We start from the raw sequence: 22,408 nt of genomic DNA on the forward strand, positions 1-22,408 counted from the left end.
ATATTTTTTGCGGCGCGTGTTAATTTGAGTTTGCAGGAACGCCTCGGCGGGTCACGTATCTGCATTCACGTTTGTGACGTGCGTGAAGGGTGTTAGCGGCTGCAGCAGCCACGTCTGAACGAGGGGAGGGAAACCTCGGCTCACCGAGCAGGTGATGAATGAAAGCTTTTAATGCGCTCAGGTGTTTTCTTGAAAACGGCAGCGAGTGTTTGGTTTCACAAAGCTGAGATCACATTTCTGCTCCTCAGAGGTGGTCCTCAGTCAAAGCTGCGATACTTCACTGATATCAAACAGCACTCCCAGTGAAGGCCAATTGGAGATAGACTGCTGGGAAATTTCTAAAATTGCTATTCCAAATTTACAAGGTGGAGCGCTGCCACTGTTAGACAGTTTAGGGAGAGCTGCGGTGCGTAAACCGTTTTAGTTCGTCTCCTGCTGTGATGCAATCTGTTACGAGCATCAGTCAAATCACCCTCTCTGTTAGAGGATAAGAAAACACAGCCGTCAGCCAAGTCGGTAAACTCGGTAAACATTATGGAGGATTCCCCAACCTGCACGCCGAGCCGAGCGCTCCTGCTCTTTCAGGCTGAGGCGGCGCGGCAGCTTTCACACCTACAGCTGCTTCTAATACATCCCCGACGTCCGGGTTTACGGGTTTAAGATTAACGCACTCGAACATATTCTCGTCGTCTGATTTTCACCGTGTAGCTGCACGCTGCTCCTCTCTTTATGTCCACTCTGATTAATCCAGAAGCACAATCTGCTTACTACCTGCTTTGGTGAACACAGATGGGCTTTTTGTTCCCAAATATTTAATTTCCTGGTGTGTGTGTGTGTGTGTGTGTGTGTGTGTGTGTGTGTGTGTGTGTGTGTTCCTTCTGATTCTGTCCATTTATGGTTTCACAATTTTCATAACAACTGCAGGAGAGATATCTTTAGAATAGATGGGTGGGTGACAAAGGATGTGTGCGACGTTTTGGGCCCGAGTGTTAACCCTCTGCCTTCGTCACCAGGGCCACGAGTGAGCCATAAAGGGGGAAGAAGCACTGATGCTTTTTGTGTGTGTGTGTGTGAGAACACATTTAAAGAAGAAGCACACTCTGATCGCTGAATAATTCATGTCTGTTTGATAGATTTTCTCACAGCTTTACGGGTGAATTTACAAACTTCAGGAATTTCTTCTTTTGTGGAAACCGAATGCCTTACACGAGCCTTGAAAGGATCGCCTGGAGGTTAAACAAACACTGTCAGGACTCAACGTCTCTATAAACTCTGAGGCACGAGCACTTTCTCCTTTTTTTTAAAAAAAACATATATGATGATGTAAAGACAAGAAACTGTGCTCCTCAAACATAAGAGGACTCAAACTTTGTTAACCCTCATTTCCAGGAATAAAAACGCTCCTGCTGTACGACTGTTATAGATGTTAAAGTTGTGAAAACTGAGGAAAGTGAAGCCTGCGTCTTTTCTGATGACCAGCAGGGGGCGACTGCCCTGGTTACTTAAAGAGGTTTCTCTGTGTAGATAACTTCTCATAGCAACAGTTCCCTGAAGGAGCTTTATATTGTAAGGTAAAGACTCCACAATGATACAAAGAAACCCCAACAATAAGACGACTCCCTGTGAGCAAGCACTTTGGCGACAGTGGGAAGGAAAAACTCCCTTTTAACAGGAAGAAACCTCCAGCAGAACCAGGCTCAGGGAGGGGCGGGGCCACCGAGACTGGAAGAAGAGAGCCGAGATAAATAATAATTAATGATTAAATTAAATAAAAACAAAGAGAGAAAGTTTGTTACCAAAAGAACAAAAAAATGGAAAATATTCACATCAACACGCTGCGATGAAGTGAGTGTGTCACCAGTTTGAAGCTTCACAAACCCGACTGTAAGACGGTCGCCTCGTCCTCCTCATGCCTTACGCTGTAATTGGCTGGTTTGGGCCACTGTTAGTTACGGGGACCAGCCCGGTCGTGTCCAGTTGGCCTGCTGATCAGAAACGATGAAGATTCGGCTCCAAATGAGCTTCGCAGTTTCTGTGTGAAATGTGCTTCCTCCTGTTTGTGAGTCGTGATACAAGACAAACGTGGGAAGTCAGACCACTCCCGCACAGCTCACCCTGTCATCTGTTGACACCACGTTTGTGCTTTTGTCTTTCTGTGTTTTCGCTCCGAGTAGTGTTTAAAAACAGCTCTTTTTAAAACGTTTAAATTGGGCTTTTTGAATCCGGAGGGGTCCCGCTGCGGGACTGGAGACGGGGCGGGGATAAGGGCAAAGAGAGGTTGGTGATGGATGGAGAGAGATGCTCTGATTTAACAAATAAAAAATATCAACAATTCATTTGTAGTGCAGGATTTCTCCAAACAATTCCCCGATGACGGAGGCGGTGTAACGGAGAGGAAAGAGACAGAAAGCGAAATGCGTCTCGTGTCAGAGCGGCTCGGCGCTCGTGGAGTTCTCCTCAAACTATTTTTGCCTGCTGCTGCTGATGAGTGTGGTGTGTTCTTGACGCCACTTCAGCGCGCTTTGCACTGCAGTTTTTTCTTTCGTGTAATCATGTGAAGATTGGAGCTTGTTTGTGTTGACACCGAATTCGACTCCCCTCTGATCGCTCGGTTTTTCCGCCGGAGCATGAAACAATATCAGCGTAGAGAGCTCGGAGAAGTGGGACTTGGACCGTGGCTCCATCTGTACAGTATTACCCTCGTTCATTCCCCCCTTTGTGAGCTTGATTTCTGAGAGTCTCTTTTGCATTAGTGCTGCATAAATTTTCCACAAAAATCCTCCTCGAGGGTCAAAACAGCAGAAACAGAAGGCTGTGGACCCACTGTTTGTTTTCCTGAACGCTGTTGCACAACCCTTTTTTTCCACTGAGCTGCACATGCTGAGCAGTCTCTGCTGTGGAAAACGTGCACAATATATAAAACTGCAGTTCCTCTCGGGTCCACTCGAGGCAGTCTATCTAAGTGAGTCGGCCCCCATAGACTCCTGTGTTAAACGTCCACGTGTTTACAGCCCGCTGCAGCGCGAGTTGTTATGTTGGGTACATTTTTATGTCTTACAGCTGAATGAGGCTTCCCATCCACTGCAGAATACCAGTGCTAGATTTAACTTACATCATTACGGCGTCTTCTTATCACTGCTTATTCTGCACGCCGACCCGTCACATCAGACCGTTACTTGGTGTAACAGGTTTAGGTCAATTAAATTCGGTAAATTCAAGTGTTTTTGTCTGTGTGACGCTTTCATATATTTTATGGATGTAACTTTCTAATCAAGCTAGCCAGTCAGGAAACAGCAGTGTCCCCTTTCCTCTAAAGTTAAAGTCCACCATAGAACCAAGTCCTCCAGAGCTTATCTTTATATTTTTTACATGCCGTTGTTTTGGGAGCATTTCAAATTTCAATACAACCGTTATGTCCCAAATTTTGTTAACATGTATGCATTAAGTCTATAGTAACTACATAAATGGCAAAAAGGACAATAAACTTCAAAAAAATGTAAAATTAGTTTTTGTTTTTTTATATTTCTAGTTACAGAAATTTCAGAGGTTTATCCCTCAAAACTGTAAATGCAAAAAATTTGCACACAACAGTTTCCAACCACAGCAAATTTATTTGGAGTGTCTTCATAGTTTCATTTTTGAGATGCACTCATTTCTATAAACTGCAGGAAAAACTAAAATAAATATTATTGTGCACAGTACGCGATTTTTGCAAAAAGCTATTTGTGAAAGGAAACCGCGACCCGGGCCAAGCTCAGTGCATGTTATGTAAATAACTCCTCCGGTTTCATATGCAAAAACAATATTGTGCTAGCTTATGTGTTTGCAGTTCTACCGGGCTTTAAAAGTAGTTGCACAAATCGGAGCGTGCACGCTTAAAAGGTTAAAGACTGCAGCTGCACTGCTCTTTCAACACTTTAGGTTCATCTCATTTAGGTGACTTTATTCAGGTAAGGGCTTTGCATAAATATTACATTTAACATGCAAAAACTTTTTCAGACTAATTTCTGACCTTATTTGAAGGATGAGGTTGTGATGAAGCCACTTCTCTGTGGGAGTTATTCATGAGCTGACGTGCAGATCGTCGTCATGCTGTAGTTTGAGATTTGAAGAGTTGGTTTGCTGAAGTAAAGGATATCTGTTTGAATTTTTGACCACAGGAACTGATCTTTTATGATTTTGACTTTGTCTCTATTTCAGTGGTCGCTGAGGTTCATGGGTATTGTAGTACCCATTTGAAGTCTTGAATGTTTGAATGATGGCTTCAGCGTGAGGTTATATTGTACCCTCAGCTGGAGTTCATGCACGTCATCTCTGTGTTTGATGAAAGGTTTCTGGGAAATGTAGTAAATCAGTAGCAGAAGTGGAGGCGAGCAGATTTGGTGACATGTGCTAATGTGCGGTGCTGCAGCGTGCTGGTTGTGCAAATGGGTTCGCAGGTCGGTGTTTGTATGTATGTTACGTACATGCTGCTACATTTGCTGAGCAGCTTCCTCAGCAGAGCGGAGAGTGGGAGTTGTACCGAGCCTACATCTGTGCAGCATTACACTTGTTAATCTTCTCTGAGAGGCCAGAGCTTGTTTTTCTCTGTAACATCTTGATTCTTTCCAAATCATTCTTCCCCCGGGGTGCGTGAAGACTCGCAGCCGAGCGGGGTGCGTGAAGGCTCGCAGCCGAGCGGGGTGCGTGAAGACTCGCAGCCGAGTGGGGTGCGTGAAGGCTCGCAGCCGAGCGGGGTGCGTGAAGACTCGCAGCCGAGCGGGGTGCGTGTCTTTCATAAAGAGGCTGCTCCTGGGTCGATGGGTGCACTCGACCTGTTCGGTAACCTTTGGTAACGCTGGTCCAGGTTGGTCGCGGCAGCCTCTGCTTTAGCTTTAGCTTTCATCTGATTGGCTGCCCCTCAGTTCGGGGTTTTCTTAACAGCCAACATGAAATTTTGGATGGTACCAGACCGTACGCTCAGAAACCTCCAAACTGATCCGACTCCCTCCTTTCTCAACTGATTAACCCGGTCAGGGTTGCAGTGGCAGCAGACCTCCCTCTGTCTCTGCACCTCCTCAAGCTCTTCCAGGGGGACCAAGGTGTTCCCAAGCCACCTCTCCAGCATGGGTACCTCAGGGTGTCCTCCTGTTGGACATGCCCAGGGTGCCTCCTTTCAATGTGGATGATCAGCAGTTTTACCGTGTTTGTGTTTCAAAAAAGAAGACGCGACCAGCATGGACCTGTCTGCTCAAGACTGTTAAATATCAATGGAATTCAACCAGTTAGCAACAACAGAAGAAATAACCATTAGTGATGCAAAGTGGGCGGTCCCAATTCAATAAATGTAAACTCTGAGGCGAGTGGTCAATGAGAAAACCTCTAGGATATACCACTGACATCAGCATCAGTGAGTTCAACTACACAGTTGTCAGCTAGAAAGCAACGTTGATCATGACCTCTGGAGGAAGCTCATTACTGTCGTTTTTATCCCTGACCATATTCTTCTGATCGCTGCCCACAGCTCATGGCCATAGATGATGCCAGGAACATAAATCAACCACCAGATCAACAGCTTCTCCTTCATGCTCAGTGAAGAGAGAGGTGAGCGTGAAGGAGAAGATGTCCTCCCCAACCTGGACCGCTAAAACCCACGGAGGAAGAACCATCGCCTCAGAGGTGGACGCCACATCACAGGGGAGGTGGTTGCTCGATGAAGCTGATCTGTTTTTGTTCACTTATTTAAAAGAACAAAAGACCATTTCAGACAGTTTACATTTGATACTTGTTAAAGGTTGGACAAAAGTTATTCATGTGTGACTCTGAATCTTCAAGGCTGGCAGGAAGGGTTTATTATCTTGGAGGCGTGCATGAACATAAAAGCCCGATGATCTTGGCTGTTGTCTCTGGGATGTTTAATGTTTCAGAAACAGCAGCTGAAGAAGCCGCCGAGTTACAAACGCTAACCGAGCAGATGCTACGTTGGCGAGGGCTGGAGCGTCAGGTCTCTGGGTTTTAGAGCCAGTTCAGCCTTTTGCTGCAGTTGCTGAAACTGAACTGTTGGACTGAGCTAACAGCTACCAGGGCAACAAGTGGTTTCCAGAAAGTGTGACTCAAAAGCTTGAATCGGTCCCGACTGAGGAACCTGTGAGGTTTTTCCAGCCTGCTTTGTGTTTGGAGGAGAATGACCACACTGACAGATATCTGATATTTACTACAGCGCAAATACAGCGCTGCGTGGAACCCAAAGGCCTGCAATCAAGCCTACATCTGTGCTGCATTAGCTTGTTTTCTGCTCGTCTCTGTCTAAGGCCAGCGCCTGTGCGTGTGTGTGTGTGTTTGTGTGTGCGTGTGTTTGTGCGTGCGTGGGACTCAGAGGACTTTTGTTTGACGGCGTTGCAGGAATTAACAGGATGTTAGACAACAAGAAGTTACACCGACACACAGTGGTCTCTCTGTCTGCTTCTTCGAATGGTTTGTGTTTGTTTATGGCAACAGGAGATTAAGACCCATCTGGTGTGTGTGTGTGTGGTTGAGTTTGTGGGTGGGTTGTTGTAGGTTTGGTTTGGTTGAGATGGGCGGGGGTGGGAGGGGTGGGGGTAGAATTGGCGAACAAGTGTTTTTTTATGCCTCACATGTGTGTAAACGAGAAAGAAAGAAGCAACAAGAAAAGAAACGGCAACATGAATAGCAAGACAAAAGTGTGTGTTTGTGTTTGTGTCAGTGTAACAGAATCTGATATGTGCGTGTGAGTGTGTGTGTGGGGGGGGGATGTGTTGCAGATTAAGCATTGTGCATGGATTGTGTGTGAGTGTGTGTTGGTCGGCGGTGTGTGAATGATAATGACCTCTGACTCTGTCAGTTCTCTGTTACTTTACTGGATTAGCTTCCCTCCACTGCACTGCCTCTAGACACACACACACACACACACACACGGTAAATATCCGACCTTGCAAGCAGCCAATATTAAGCAGCATATTGGTTGGCGCCACAGCTCCGTGATAACAGATACTACACAACAAATACTCTGGTTCATGCATGAAGTACTGCAGTACTACAGCACCAGATGCAGTGCAGTGCAGGAGTGTCCGCAGTATTCACACTCGTCACAGTCACCTTCATGTTACTGACGGAAAGTTAAATGTTCACGATGTGCTGTCTCCAGTGGACGTTAATATTGGCACTAACCCTGCACACAGTGTCTGTGACTCACTCTATATGTGGCCATATTAACACAGTCACACATATTTACTTCTCTTATTGATTGTATATCATATTGTGATTACACTGATACTGACTGTGTGGGCTGCTGGAGTCAGGCTCTGGCTGCTGATCCTGTTTACCTGCTGCACAGGGTCCTCGCTGTGACTGCAGGCCTCCGTTTGCATTCTTCGTGCTGATATTAAATCGCGCTGTGACGGTTTATTGTTGGACTGACCCCCAACACTGAGACTATCCTGAACATGGATGTTATTGATAACTTCAGTTTACGGTATCGACGCTGATTCGTGTCCACAGTTAATTCTACTCCAACTCTGATTCACTGCATTGATAGTGAGTGGATGAAAAAACACATATACAAAGACACTGACTCATACGTACTTAACACATTCATAACACACCCACCAACTGGCAGGCCCGTTACAAACTCACACACACACGTACACATTGCCAACATACACACACGCTCCCTGGGCATAGATCCACTGTAGGAGTTGGTCTCTCTGCTGGAGTCCCTGGCTCTGTAGGACATGTCCACATGTGGAACACCAGCTGGTCGACGCACACACACTCACGTGCACACACACGTGCGCGCACACACATGCATACAAATACATGCATTCGTCTCCCCTGCTGCTCTAACAAGCCTCCTGCTACAAATCTTTCCTTTTTGCATGTGTAATAGTACTCAGTCACACACACTGTCTTTGTCTTTCGCACTTGTTTACACACTCGCTCACGCACCAACAGTACACACATTTGCAGTAGTACAGTACTCCCTCTCCCACACACACACATCCCCCGTGCCAGGATATCTGTTTATTGGAGTACGTAGCTGATTTCTGCTGGCTGCTCTGCATGATTATTGCATCATACTGCACACGCACACACACATGCACACAGACACACACGCTGCTGTATGTATGCGTGAAAACGATCTATAGACACACACACACCGATGATTGCATCATGCTGCGAAGCTGTACGTACGCGCGTGCACGCACTTACCCACGGCTTGCATCAGTTATCAGTCCGACAGCGAGCGTCATATAGTTCCCTCAACTTTAATCACAGACACACGAACCAGGCGGTAAGATCGAGGAGCAGTCTGTCACAGACAGGAACCTCCAGAAACCGTCAACACGCTTATGACTGGTTTGTCCGATTCGGGTGGCTCAGAGTTAGATTGAAACCAGAGCGGAAAAACAGCCGGTCGAACCTGAGCTCCGGTTATCAGAGAGGAGAAAAGTTGGGAAAATAAACACGACAATCAAAAACATCATCAGTCACTAAAGCTGAAAACCCGGGAAACCCAAAATAACCCCAGACTGGAGCTCAACACAATAAACATGAACAAAAATGTCCTGATCGCCTTTGACAACAAATTCCAGAGGTGCTTTATTAATGACAAATTAAAAGCAAGTGAGGTCAGATCTAATTAAAATAAAACAAATGCATCCATTCAGGGCGTCTGGAGCCCGTCCCAGCTGCCATAGGACGAGCGGCGGGTTAGATGCCGGGCAGGTCGCCAGGCCATCGCACGGCTAACCCCGAGAGACAGACGCCCATCCACACGCGCACCTACAGACAGGTTAACCTGCTGGTTGTCAGTCCATGCACCACTGCGCTGCCATAAAAAGGACAGACCAGTATGTCAGCTTATTAGAGAATTTAGCTGATAGAATGAAATAATCTGCAATAGTTTGGAACCGATACCATCGGATGAGTTTTTGGCAGGAACCTAAGAGGCCACCGAGTTTACAGAAGTGGAGGTGCACAGCTGAGGGGCTGGTCAGCTTTAATAACAAGTCTAAAATTGGGACATCAGTGGAGCCCAGCCTGAAGCCAGACCCCAGAATGCCTTCGATGGGCGAGAGAGTCCGCTGCTCCGTACCAGAGGTGTGTAAATCCAGCAGCGCGTTGTCAGTCATCTGAAGACTCGGTCAGGCCTCAAACCGCTCACCGGGATGGTAAACAAGGCACAAAAGAAGCCGTTTTATTCTAACAATTAGCTACATCAGTCTGAATATTGGTCTGCCAGACGGAGACGAGCCGCCGTGAAATCTTATAAACCAGTCAGACATCAAAGTCAGCCAAACCAAAAATGAAAGGACTGGAAAAAGTGGAAAAGAAACGAGGAACCAGCAGAGAAATCAGCCAGCCATGCAGTGAAAGAAGCAGGCAGATAAAGTTAAAAAAGCAAACGCTAATATCTGCCCGCCAATCTTCTTACCGGAGAAAATCCACTGATGGTTTTGAAATCAGTCAGTAAACTCAACAAATCATCCACGTGTGTTTGAAAACTCTGCCTAGAAACAGTTTAAAGCCAGAAAACTGTCATTTTAATCTTTTATTGGCTTTATAAAAGCCAAAATGGGGATAAAGGTTGGAAATTGGCAATATGTGTGAACTGTCTGGGGTTTGGTGCTCGTTGTTATAAACCAACGCTTTTCTGAATATGACATCGGCAAAAAGATGGCTTTCAGTCAGAGAGTAGTTTGTTTTTAGTAAAAGAAAAAGAAAAACAAACTATTCATACAGATAAAGATTTTCAAAATATACATCTGCCAAACTGAAAATCTGTCAACACAGATCGGGTGACGAGGAAGATAACGTTTAACCGACTTAGAAAACAGGATTATCAGGTGGGAGAGCGGTGACCTAAACCTTGGTTCAGTCATGTGTGGAACCGTTAATTAGATCAGTGACTCCGCCCATTCTTACCTTAAATCTGCAATTTAAATGTCAAAAGAAGAATCCCTCAAACATCATGACCAAAAAAACAGTTTTAAAACAAGTCAGCCAAACACGGAAAAACCAGTCAGCCAGCTTAACACCTGATTTAGGCCATGCTTAAAAAACAACCCAAAACAAATCCTGAAAATGTTGTAATCAGTCGGTCAGATCTGGATCAGCTCCTCAGTTTCACCAGCAGGCCGAGCCGCTTGACCAAAACCTCCTCTGAATGAAGGCTTTGTCCACATGGAGAGCTGTGTGTGTGTGTGTGTGTGTGCGTGCGTGCATGTGTGTGCGTGTGTGTGTGAGAGAGAAAGTAAAGTGTGTGAAAGAAAGAAGGACAAAGAGAACAAAATAGGGTGAAAAAGAGACAGTGAGACAAAGAAACGGAGAGAGAGAGAGAGGGAGTTTGGTGTTTCTCAGTGTGGAGCTTAAACAAGCAGTACAGGATGTGCAGCCAAACTATTTTCTCTGGTTGGCTGCCGAATCTGTGTGTGCATGTGTGTCAGATATTTGGTGGGGGTGAGGTTGAATGGATGTCACTTGTTTTCTTTACCATTACAGCTGGGAGGGACGTGCATTCGCGTCGGGTCCACAAAACGGCACGCTGGTGCGTCCGCAGTCGCTCGCACTGCAGCCACACGAGAAACACGTCACCTGAAACATCTTCAGACTCTCAGCTGATGTATTTACTGCGTGTAACCTCAGAGGTACAGAGCTATTTTTAATATGATTTGATCTGCGGTGCAACTAAAGCCGTGCTGTGTATGGGCACTTTTAAACCGAGATTTGCAGCGCTGCCAGCTTCCCAGCAAACACGTGGCATGAAAGCATAGACTGTATATGCAAGATGGACTGTGTCCACGTTTTAGGTCTGATTGTGTCTGATTAACCATTTCCTGGTCCAAACGTTTCTTCCAAAATCAAAGAAGTATTCGTATTTTCTCAGCACCGGTGTGGCTGTCCTCCCGGATGTCACAGTAACATCTGTGAAAGCAGTTAGCTTGCTAGTATTCACCTAAAGATGAGATATCATGACTTCAATATTGTTTAAAAAAACTGTTATCAGGTTGGTTGTAGAAGAGCGGTTCAGAGGGTTAGGAGAGTTGTTAGTTAGCCTGGCAGCTAGCTACAGAGCTGTGGTTAGACTAATATAAATACGTTAGCAGAGAGCAGATGGAGGATGAGGGATAAACTGTCCAACGGTAGAGATTTTGACTATACCGCTCTACCGCAATAGCGCATGTTGATGGTGTCATCCAGCTGCGCCTGTTTTGGTTGAAAGCATCGCAGCGGCTGCAAACAACATCATCTGCAAATTATGCCGGGCGGCAGTAATGGCAAAGAGACGGAGCACTTTTGGAATATGGGGAAAGCCAAAACCTGCGCTTCCTCCACTTCCCTACCATTGATTCATTAATGCTGAATTCTCTCACAGCTGCTCTATTCCCATGTTGTTGCAGTAGATTAATGACTAACCTCGTATTGTGGATGGATTATCTCAGTTGTTCTCCTGACTGAAGTTTGGTCCGTTTACAGCATCCTGCCATGCGATTGCATTTGTCTCTAACCATCAGGAACCCTCACGTTAACTTTTGTCGAGCGTTCATCCTCCAGCTTCACTGTGCTAATGTTATGCTAATGTAGCTGTTTTGCTAGCGATCGCGTAGCACATCATTATGTACAAGCTAGTCCAACTTCAGTAACCCTACAAACGTCACTGCTGTTTAGTTTTCTGTCTTCATTTATGTTGGAAGTGATAGCAGAGCTGTACGTTTGAAGTTTTAAGACATCTCTCAGTCAGAACATGCTATATCATGTTTAGGTGGAAACTAGCGAGCTAACTTCCTGCTAACTTCTAACTCCGTTGAATTTAATAAATCCTCTTTTCATGGATGCCTGGATGTTAAACTTAATTGTCACACCTGGTAAAGCAGCAACACTGATCATTTTATTAAAGATGAAAGAATTTAGACAGTTTTTAACTCTCAGTGATGCCACAGTGTTCGTTTGACTTTGGGACCTGAAGTTAACGGAGTTTAGGACCCAGATTACTCTGCGAGGCTCCTGACTACGGCAGCCGTAATGCTCCAACAATCCATCAAGCGGTGTGCCTTCATAGCTTAGCGAAGTCGTACCAAAACAGTTTTGACAGGTTTCTGCGCACTGTGTATCACATATAATCGGTTCGAGGTCAGTGAGCACAACCAGAATTCAAACATAAAGCACACTGTCGATTTTTGAGAAAATGAAAGGATTTTAAGTGCGCCTTATAGTGTGTAAAATATGTTATACAGAAGAAAAGAATATATCGTGATGTACATCGTTACCGTATATGCTTCAAATTATACCGCGATATGGGTTTTAGGCCATATCGCCCAGCCCTAATTGAGAGTCCCTGATGGTCACAGACGTATGCCAGGTAGACGATGCCGAAAATGGACCAAACTTAGCCAAAAAATGCTAAAGTGTCTGGGCTACTAGCGGCTCTGATATAAACTATTATTTTGTTTATAGACTAATTAAAAACATAAAGTATACAATTAGTAATAATTAGTAAACATTTGTTTCTAGTGCTTTTACGATAAAGTTTAATTCCCTTTGAATTACCTGTTTAATATTTCATAAAGTTTTCCCAATACACTTAGCAAGCAAGCTAAGGTTAGCAAAGTAGCATAAACTCTCCGTAGGGCTGCATGGGAAAATTTCACAAACTTCCACTAAAGGTGTGGAAGAGATGAACGTTTAGAGGATGTTTTAAGGTTGAACTCAACTATATGAATGTAGTGTGATATGACTGATATATATTTAATCACTGCACAGGATTTAGTCTGCGCAACCTCTTAAAGCATGTACATCGTTATATTTTACCAAATTAAATCCAATCCTCAGTCACACAGGCATGGAGATGGGTTGCTAGGGAAAAATGTCCCCAACCAGTTGGGAAATGGTTGCTGGCTGTCTCTGGTAAAAACAAACAAACAAGCAAAAAAAAAAATCCTCGGGACTGCAGACTTGAGTCAACTAGCTAACACTGAGCTGTGCTGTTGAGCAACGCAAACAGACTCCACTGCGTGTTGCACTCTTCACGGTTTCGCTATCGGTTAACAAGCTGTTTCAGAGCGTTTGCAAACACGTCGGGGGCGACCTTGGTCCTTGATCGAGCTTTGTGTACGTGCTTGCAACCATTTTTACCTGACAACAACAATCAACCAATCACCAACTGATTGGGTAATGCATGCGACCAGTCAGTTAATAATCATTTATTCCTAACGACTGATGGTTACCAGACTGTCGCTAACCGGTCGCTACACCAGTGAGAGTGAGGTCTGAAAGTAAATGAAATGAAGGCCGTTTAGACACGCCCCCTTTGACAGGACGCAGACTCCGATGAAACGTGCTCTCCCAAAGTCGGGGGATCACCTTCAGCCGTGACCTTTGGAAGGGGGTGAGGGGTCAGAATCTGCACCAAACTGGGTAAACGTGAACTTTGTGGACCTACAACGATGGTGGTCCCAGAGATGATGTGGTTAAAACACCGTTCGCTGTCAGGTAGGGGTAGCGTTAGGGTCAGATATAACCCGAAGTCCGGGGACTCGACCACTAACAGTCAGAATGAATTCAGAGATGAAAGCCTGTAGTGAGCGAGGAGGTCGGGGCTGATGGACGGGCCAGTCGTGACTCGAGGCTCCTTTAGTTAGCGTTTGTGCTGGCGCTGCGTTCAGCCATAGTGACACCAAAGCAGCCACAGACACACTGCACACACTTTGCTTTTGTCCTTGGACAGTGTGTTCCCGCTGACGTCCAAAGAAAGCTACAGCATCTTCAGCTTTTGGCAAACCAACATTTTATTTTTAATTTAAAAAAAGTTACTGCTTTAATTTTCCACGAAGCAGTCCAGGTATTTTTTTATTTATTTAATTTTTTATTATTCTTTGTCTGATATTTTTTTGTGAGGAGGAGGAAGAGGAGGAGGAATATTTGTCTCGACAGACAACAGAAAAAGAAAGCCTGACATCTACCTGTCGACGCGACCGCTCGCTCCACAAAGGGAAAGGAAGGGAGACGTGAAAATGAAGAGAAATAAGAAAGTGAGTGTGTCAGGCTTCAGGTTGGCATGTGAGCGATGAAAAGGCCGCCGTTTGTCACCAGAAATTATTGATGTACAAACAAACAGACGCTGCGGGAGGACGCGGGAGTTTGGTAGGCTTTTGAAAAACGAATCAAAGAGGGAGGAGGGGGGGAGGGAGGTAAATGGCTGAAGATGATGAGACAAAGGCGGGAGGAAAGTGAGGAGACGAGATGAGGAGGAAAGTGGAGAAAGTTGGAGGGGGGGATTTCTCTCCTTTTCCTAACCTCCCTTTCTTCCTCTCTCTCATATTATTGGTCATCCTCACCTTCCTCCTTTTCCACATTCCTCTTCTTTCTTCCTCATCTTCATCTTCACGTCCACCTTCTCTTTTTTCGTCCTTCTTCCTTTAACCAGCTCTTGTCATTTCTCTCCTTCCTCATCAACAGCATTTTCCTTTTCCTGCTCTTCTCACTTTTCCCTTCTTCCTCTCCTTGTCGTTTATCTGCAGTTCTCCTTCCCCGTCTCTCCCTTTTTTATTTTTATTCTTCCGTTTCCTGTCATTTTTGCTTTCTTCACGTCTTCGCCTCCTTCTTCTTTTTCTTCTGCTTCATTAGTTTTCCATGTTTTCCTTTCCCTGCTCTTCTTCCCTCCACTCGTTTTCCAGTGTCATTATTTCATCCTCTGGTTCTTCAGCTTCTCGTCATGTCCTCCTCTTCCTCTCCAGTTCTCCTTCGCGTCCCTCGGATCCTTCATCTTCCGTGTTTTCCTCTTTTTCCTTTTCATTTCTGCTGCTTCTCATTTCCTAAAATCTTCTTCTCACCTTCTGCCTGCTTTTAGTCTGTTTCTGCTCCACCTTTACTCCATTTTTCCTCCTTTTCCATTTTCACACCTTCTTCCTGTTTATCATTTCAATCCTTTCCCTCCTCCTCTCCTCACTTTCTTTTTTCTTCCCCTTTCTCCTCCCTCTCTCCTAATCTTCAGCTTCATTCCCCCCTCGTCCTCATCCTCCTCTCTTTTCCCCCCATTTTTCATCTCTCTCCTCCATCTCCTTCCTCCCGCCCTCTTCATTTTCTTCACCCTTCTCCTCCTCCTCCCAGGCTGCCTGTTGAATGAATGAATGAATGAATGAATAAAAATGAAATCGCTCACAGTCCTTATTTCTTTCTTGTGCCTTCGTGGAGTGAGAACACAAAAATGCCGGCGTGTTTTAGAGACGTGTGTGACACAGTAACGGGTGCTCATTAACATTTTAATATTGATCATTATGTGTGAAATCATGTCCGTTACGGAGGCGCTTGATCCGCAGTTTTGATTTTCTTTAATTGCGTTGCCTTTGGCCATCTTTTTTCCCCCTGAAAAATGTATTTATCTGCACGCTTTAAGAAGAAATCCAGAATCTTCTCGTTGTCGGGGTGTGAAACCGTCACGGGGGCCCCGAAGAGAAACACGGAGCGGCGATGACAAAACAAATTCACACGTGAACGTGAAATTAGAGCCAGATCTTCATGCGAGTCAGCTCAGAGCGGCTCCTCTAATAACGCAGATACGATCGCTTCATATTCTGAAGATCGATCAAAGTGAATTAGATCAGCTCGGCTGTCGATAATGACGATAATGTGTGCGATGAAAGCACGCGAGGGTGTGCGGATCTATAATCTATAATCTATAATGGTGATGGCGGCTCAGAGGAATCTGTTTCTGTCTCACAAAGACAAAGGCTCAGACAGACGCACGCCGAAATTGGTGTTTTTTCTTTTTTTTGTGGCCACTCCAGTCATTTGGGAAACACACACACACACACACACACACACACACACACACACAGATTGAAGTCCACAGTTTGAAAGAGTGTTTAGCAGATTTTTTCCTTTTTTGTTTTTTTGGGCAGGACGAGCGGGGTAGCGCTCTCTCCCTCCAGCGACCATGGGACTCGGCGAGTTGCCATGGAAACAGCCCAAACTGCACCGGAGGAGTGATTGAGAGGGGGAGAAAGAGAGAGAGGGCGAGAGAGGTAGCCGGAGACTGAGAGAGCAAGGGAGAGAGAGAGAGGGAGATATTTCGCTCCTAGAAGAAGGCCTTCTGATGGCGACTGTTGTTCTTCTCCACTCAATGTGAACAGTTTTGTGTGTGTGTGTGTGTGTGTGTGTGTGTGTGTGTGTGTGTGTGTGTGAGAATGAGACTGCACAGAGCGGGGAGAGGAGAAAAAAATGCAGGTGACTGTCTGCGTTTGTGTGCTTTTGTGTGTCCTGTCTGAGTTTCAGCGTGCACACCTCTGTGCGTGTTCGCATGCAGCAATTTTAGCTCAAGGTAATCGCAGCGAGGACGTTTCAGCCGCGCCTCCTAACTTCAGATCGCCCGTTTTAAGGGGCGACTGTGGCGTCCAATACTGCGCTTTGTCAAAGCAGCAAAGTGACCTTTGGCGTCTGTGTCGCAGCCGTAACTCGGCACATGTTAATGACGGTAGGAGAGCCTGCGATGTCACGTTTAAGCGCACTGGTTACTGCGCTGAAGAGGTGTAATTTAACCCAAATGACGAGCCTTTTCTAAACCCACACAAGAATCTAATAACTCACGTTCCTGCGCTTGAACCGTGACCAAACGGGTCTGCAGCCTAAACACAGATATTTTCCCCGTCCAAAGCCAACAAGCTTGACAGGGCGGTCACGGCGTGCTCGACATCGCAGTGTGTCAAAAGCGTGCTTCTCACTTTCTTTGTTGTTAAAGGCTGATCAGGCTCACTTTCACTCACATAACCTGTCAGGTTACCCCGTGGGCATAAGGGTAATTTAACAAATCGACATGTGTGGGGACGCGTGAGCCAGCGACAGAACGTCAGTATGTAAGCAAGTACAGACTGGTGTATGTGTGCATCTATGAGTTCTCCCGACTCTGAGACGAAGTGTCCAGTGGTTCAGGTTAGATTCAGCGGAGGTTGGGTACAGGGGTGAAGGTCAGAGTCCTCGTGTGTGTTTATGTGTGAGATGCATGATTCACAGTAGACGCTTTCTAAGAGGACGGCTTCCTTATATCTGAGGGTTGTTTCTGTATGTGCACATGTATCACTCCTGCAGTATCCAGTGTAGTGTGTGTGTGTGTGTGTGCGCACGCTCCTCCCTGGGCCAGTATCCGTGGTAAGCTGTGATTCAGGCTGTGAAAACACTGATTTGGCAGCCAGAGCGTCTTCCTCAGTCTCCAACCGGCTCGGCCAACAAGAATCCATCTCTTATTAACTGATGCTTTATTACAAAAGAAAGGAGTGTGTGTGTGTGTGTGTGTGTGTGTGTGTGTGTGTGTGTGTGTGTTTGGGGCTGGGTTTTGGAGAGGAGGCGTGTCTCTGAAGTCGGGAGTCCTGCCGTAGAGTCGGGCCCCAGTTTCGGTGATTGATTTATCTTTCCATCTGGGAAATGTCAGAAGTGTCAACTGGAAAAGATTCATTAAGCTGGATGTTTGGATTTTGTGGAATGAAACGGTTCCTAAAAATACCTTTTTGTCTTTAACCACAGAGTGTCTACACGTTTAAAGAAAGCAGTGCAAGAAAAGGTCAGTGTACCTGAGCGTCCGTGCCGTTGCTCGTGTCAGTGACACTTGATTGGCTCACAGGGTTTAGACCTGCCTGTGTGCGGCCGGTTTGCTGATGTGTGCTTCTGTGTTTTCAGCCAGAGTTTATGTTGAATTTCGCTCAGTCTGAGTTGCTCAATAATGGCAAAAAACATAATTATGATCATGTTGGTAATAGCTCGCGCGCTCACAGTTTTTGTTTTCGTGGCCTCTGATGGCGGCTAACCCTCTGAGGTCTAAGTCATAGTTGGTGACGACCCTAACCCTATGCAAACAGAACACGGCGTTTTGGGGAGGCTTTTGTTTTTTGTTCTCCCAAGTTGTGAAATAATCATTCTCACTGACACATGAAAAATATTCGCATCCATCCATTCTCCTCCGTTCAGGGTGGCCGGGGGGCTGGAGCCTAGCCCAGCTACCATAGGGTAGAGGGCGGGGCACACCCAGGACAGGTCAGCCTGTCACCGGGCTCACACAGAGAGACAGACACACCTATGGACAATTTAGATGCACCAATTGATCTAACCTCAAAACTGCATGTGTTTGGACTTTGGGGGGAACCTGGAGAGAACCCACACAGACACGGGGAGAACATTTAAACAGATCGTGAATTCAAACCCACTTTCATAGTTTCTCCAAACTTTAAGGTTAGTGTTATGAGACGATTAAGTTAAGAATCTGAAGGCGTAAAGTAGCAATAAAGTGAGAAACTACAAACTGAAGCCAGATGTTTGCAACTAGTCAACCAATCGTTTCTAATCATCAGTGCTGGACGCGTCGTTTATCCCTGTTAGCATTTTAATTGATGCCCAGTGCCGATCCTAAATGCTATGCGGCTCACGGCCACCAGGTGGCGCTGCAGTCCTGACATCGTCATAGAAAAACAGCATAAGTCTGCTAATCTAGGCCTGATCATTCCGTTAAACCTGTTACCGTTAGTTAGTTTTGAAGGCGAAAGAATGATGAGATGAGGTAATGAGCTCTCTCTGAACGGTGGCTGACCTTTCGCTTCGAGGTGCGATGTCTGTTCGGAGTATAACCTGCAGTGTTCTGAATGCACGGCGTGAGCTGCCACACAGTATTTAAAGTACCGTTCATTACTGAAGATTAATGTCATTAATGGTTTTTGGCAGTCCATTAAAAAGTCCTCAAATGTAACTTTTTAAAATATCTCAGTGTTTGTTAGGTTTACTCGTAGAAGTCGTCCAACTTTTTTCCTCATTTAGTCGACCAAGAAATTAGTCGCTGGGAACGTCCCGACTCCAGACGTGCAGTAAAATAACAGGAAAATAAAGTAAATAGTAATAAAAATGTGGGTCGTTTAGTGTGATTATTGTCTTTGATCCCTCGATTGCAGGTCCTCATCCGTGGGATCATCACTGGCGATAGCTTGGACCTCAGTCTAACATCGTTAGTTTTAAGTCTGATTCACTGAACGTGAAGTTCATCTAGTCACGGTCCAGTTCAGAGCAGGGTGTGACCCGGGGCTCTTCGGTTTTTCATTCAGATCTCCGCTGTGACGTCTGATCGCTCACACACAGAGCTGCTGTATCCTTGGAGTTATTTTCCTACCAAAGCACATTGTCCCCTTCACAAAATGTGAATCACAATAACTAAATGGCATCAAATATGTGCGATTGTTTTCTTCGTTTGCCAATCAATCAGTCCAGCTCCGTTGGAGGCGAACCATACCGCGGCGAACGGAGGCTTTATTTTCAAACCACACAGATAGTAAAATGTCAAAAATGCATTCAAACTAAAAAAAGAACCTCCCACTCAAACCCCATCTGCTGTGGAAAACCATTTAATACGATTACATGTAGAATGAAGTGTGTACCAACAGATGATGAGAATTAGGAAAAGTCAGACAATATTCTCAGCATTCAGAACATACAATTGTAAACATCAGCAGCAGAAAGAAGGCAGTTAAACCTCTAATCTCCAAACAAACAAAGCAGCCGATCGGGCCCTAACGGCTGCATCCATGTTCATAGAGACTGCACAGCCACACGCTGCAGTCTGATGCAGACGTTTGGGGCTGTGGATGCCTCGGCGTGTTCGGCGTCTTTGATGTCAGTCAGGTTTTACAAGTAATTTAACCACATTAGCAGAAGATAATGGTTAATTAAGGAAACTGGATCGTTTCAGCTATGCGTTTTAGATTTCATTACAATATACTTCCTCCATGTTGGATTATTATCAGCTGGTACAGGGATGGAAAGAAATCGAAAATGAATTTAATTTTCTGGCAATTAAAAGGAACCAAACGGTCATACAACGATACATCAGAGCCAATTTTTTTCATCAACTTTAACCGCTTGTTTGTGGCTGATCTGCAGATTACATCGAGTGGACGCTGGTAATAAAATACAGTAAAGTAACTGTCAATGACTTGTAGTTATTCCTGAAAAATGTGAGTTTCGAACTGCTGCTTTCCTAGAAACCGTTTTGTAATCCGAGCGCATCGGGCGCGCTGACGTGCGTCCGCTGTTTAAACGCGCAGAGCGCTGCCAGCAGCTTTTCTGGATGGAGAGTAAACCGCAGTGCAAACCCACACAGTTTGACGAGCTTGTACGCAATCGTTATTGGCTGGTTCATTAGGTCATGCACATGTGTTTTCGCTGCGTGTGAGCCGTTCGACACGATTCGGCGGACTCGAGGAAGAATCGGTGGTTTTTACGCCCCTCCGCCCAGTAAACGAGCAGCCGGCCTCGCTCTACGACACCTTCGAAGGTTCATCTGGTTTTGATGAACATTTTCCAACCTCAGAATATCCTCACCTGCCAGCTTCGAGATGTGAGCTTTCCCTCCTCCTCCTCCTTCTTCTCCGCTCTTTCTTGGAAGCTTGTATTTACACTTGAGCCAGTGCGGTAATCCTTAAAATATGTGCCGTCTAATGCGTTTTAAATGATGCCGCCACAGGAATTTACTACTCAAATTCCAAGTGAAACAGTATTTTGAGAGCATCTTTTTTTCCTCTGTGATGTTGGGTCAGAGCAGAGGGCCGAGGAGAACTCTGTGGCACTGATGTCAGGTCCAGTATAACTGCGTGGTCTAGTGTATATAAAGTCTTCCCCTAAAGCAAGACAACACCAGGTATGCCAGGAAAGTTGGCAGCACCTGTACTTTATTATTGCAGCTGCCGGTGGGGATTATGAGAGCATGACACATCAAAGGCTCTGACTGACGGCCGTCTAATCCAAACACTTTCTTTCTCTCTTGTGCAACACGTCGTTTAAGTTTCCTTCAAGGTCTCCAAGTAGATTGTTTGGGTGCTGTAGCTTCTGTTAGCCCCACTCCCTTCTCAGCTTTGACCTGTGCGCTATGGTTAGACCGGGCAGAAGCGAAAGCCCTGACCGGCGGGTTCAGTCGAGGTCTTCCTCGACGGGCGGCTTGGCCGACCCTGCAGATACGTAATTGTGCAGTAGAACATCTGTGCTTAAGATGGCTGGAAACGTACTGAGAATATCACGAGAGAATCCACCTGGAACGAGAAGGACTGTGCTGGTACAGATGGGTGGAGGTCTCGAGCTGCAGGCTTTATGTGGTTGGTGTCTAAGTCAGGTCTGCAGGGGGCGATCTAACTGACAGGGAGGGATTTAAAAAGTGTGAAAATTGATCTCTGTGTTTTGTGAAGTAAAACCAACAAGTGCTACAGGTGACCCACCACCGGCAGAAAGAAGAGCTCCTCGTCTCCCTTCAGCTGGACCAAAACTGTCCAACCCTCCACCTGAGCGGAGAAGCTGGCTCATGCTAATGATGGTAATCGGGCATGCACTCGGCCTGCCGCAAAGGAGGTTGTATTTTTGGATCGTGTATCTGATAAGGTGCTTGTGGACTTTGGTCTCCTTATTTCTGCTTATCTGTCGTTGCTACACCTTTGTTTTAGAGGCAGCACAGTTTCTCCTCTTTAACCTCCTAAGACACGAACTCTTCCACAGCAGCATTTTAGATTTCTCTTTGATATTTGGGCTGATTGCTGCCCGATCAATGTAAAAACAAAGAATTACCAGATTTTTTTGTTTTACCTGATTTTTGTGAGAGCCAAAAATGAGGATATTAGTTTAAAATTTCGACAGAACAGCAGCAGTTTAATGTCCTCGTAAGTGGATATCAGGCCCTTGTAGAGCAAAATTGAGTATTTGGGCCTTAATAACCAAACACGTGATGTCCACATATGTGGACGCCAGGTCCTAGGAGGTTAATGAGAAAATGTGACCTGATCCGCTGCGTTACACAAAATCAGGAAGAAAGAAGCAGAAACTGTGCTGCCAAGTCAAAACTAGGCTCTGAAACAGGCTTAAAGGCTTTTTGGAGCTGCATAGTTCACAAAGGGACCGCCTTTCCATACTTTATTTTCAAACATAACAAAAAGTAAATTTGCACATTAATCGTATTATTACCACATGTTTCATGTGAGGGTGTGTTGTTCAGAAAGTTTCTCTCTTATTTGGAGAAAACGATGGAAATAAATACATGAATGAAAAGAAAGCTGGAACATCTGCTCTTGATGAAGACAGACTTTTTTCCCCTCCAACACTTTGCCTTCTTCGAGGAATCTGAAGGAATTCTCCGGCTCAGCTGCTCTTTGGCATTGTAGCCCATCTTTCCTCGGTTATTAAAGGTCCAGGGTCGCGTTCCCGGGATGGAGCGATGTGACTGTGAGAGGGGGAATAAATACGGGAGCTTAAACTCATCACTTCCTGTTTGCTGTTTCCTCTTTACCGGAGAGTCTGAGCAGAGTTTGTTCCCTGAACTTTGACCTCTTCCTCGTTAGTTGTTTTTCGAGTTGGTAGTTTGAGAGGTTTACTCTGCCTGTTGCACTCGTGTCTCATTTAGTTG

At 45.5% G+C, this 22,408-nt stretch overlaps 1 protein-coding gene across 3 annotated transcripts in view; it reads left to right on the top strand.

Annotated features, from left to right (window-relative positions):
* LOC146363584 (zinc fingers and homeoboxes protein 2-like) overlaps positions 1-22,408 on the top strand; it is a 128,291-nt gene that overhangs the window by 51,348 nt on the left and 54,535 nt on the right. The window contains exon 1 of one of the 3 annotated variants that reach the window (XM_084919794.1): positions 6,616-10,646. The exons of the other annotated variants lie outside the window; for them this stretch is intronic. The gene's annotated coding sequence lies outside the window, so the exon portion shown is untranslated. Of the gene's footprint in view, positions 1-6,615; positions 10,647-22,408 lie in introns of those variants that run through there. 3 annotated transcript variants of the gene reach the window in all.

The sequence above is a fragment of the Perissodus microlepis genome, chromosome 22, assembly GCF_051167445.1.
Source record: "Perissodus microlepis isolate ML-2025 ecotype Zambia chromosome 22, ASM5116744v1, whole genome shotgun sequence".
Lineage (NCBI taxonomy): Eukaryota > Metazoa > Chordata > Actinopteri > Cichliformes > Cichlidae > Perissodus > Perissodus microlepis.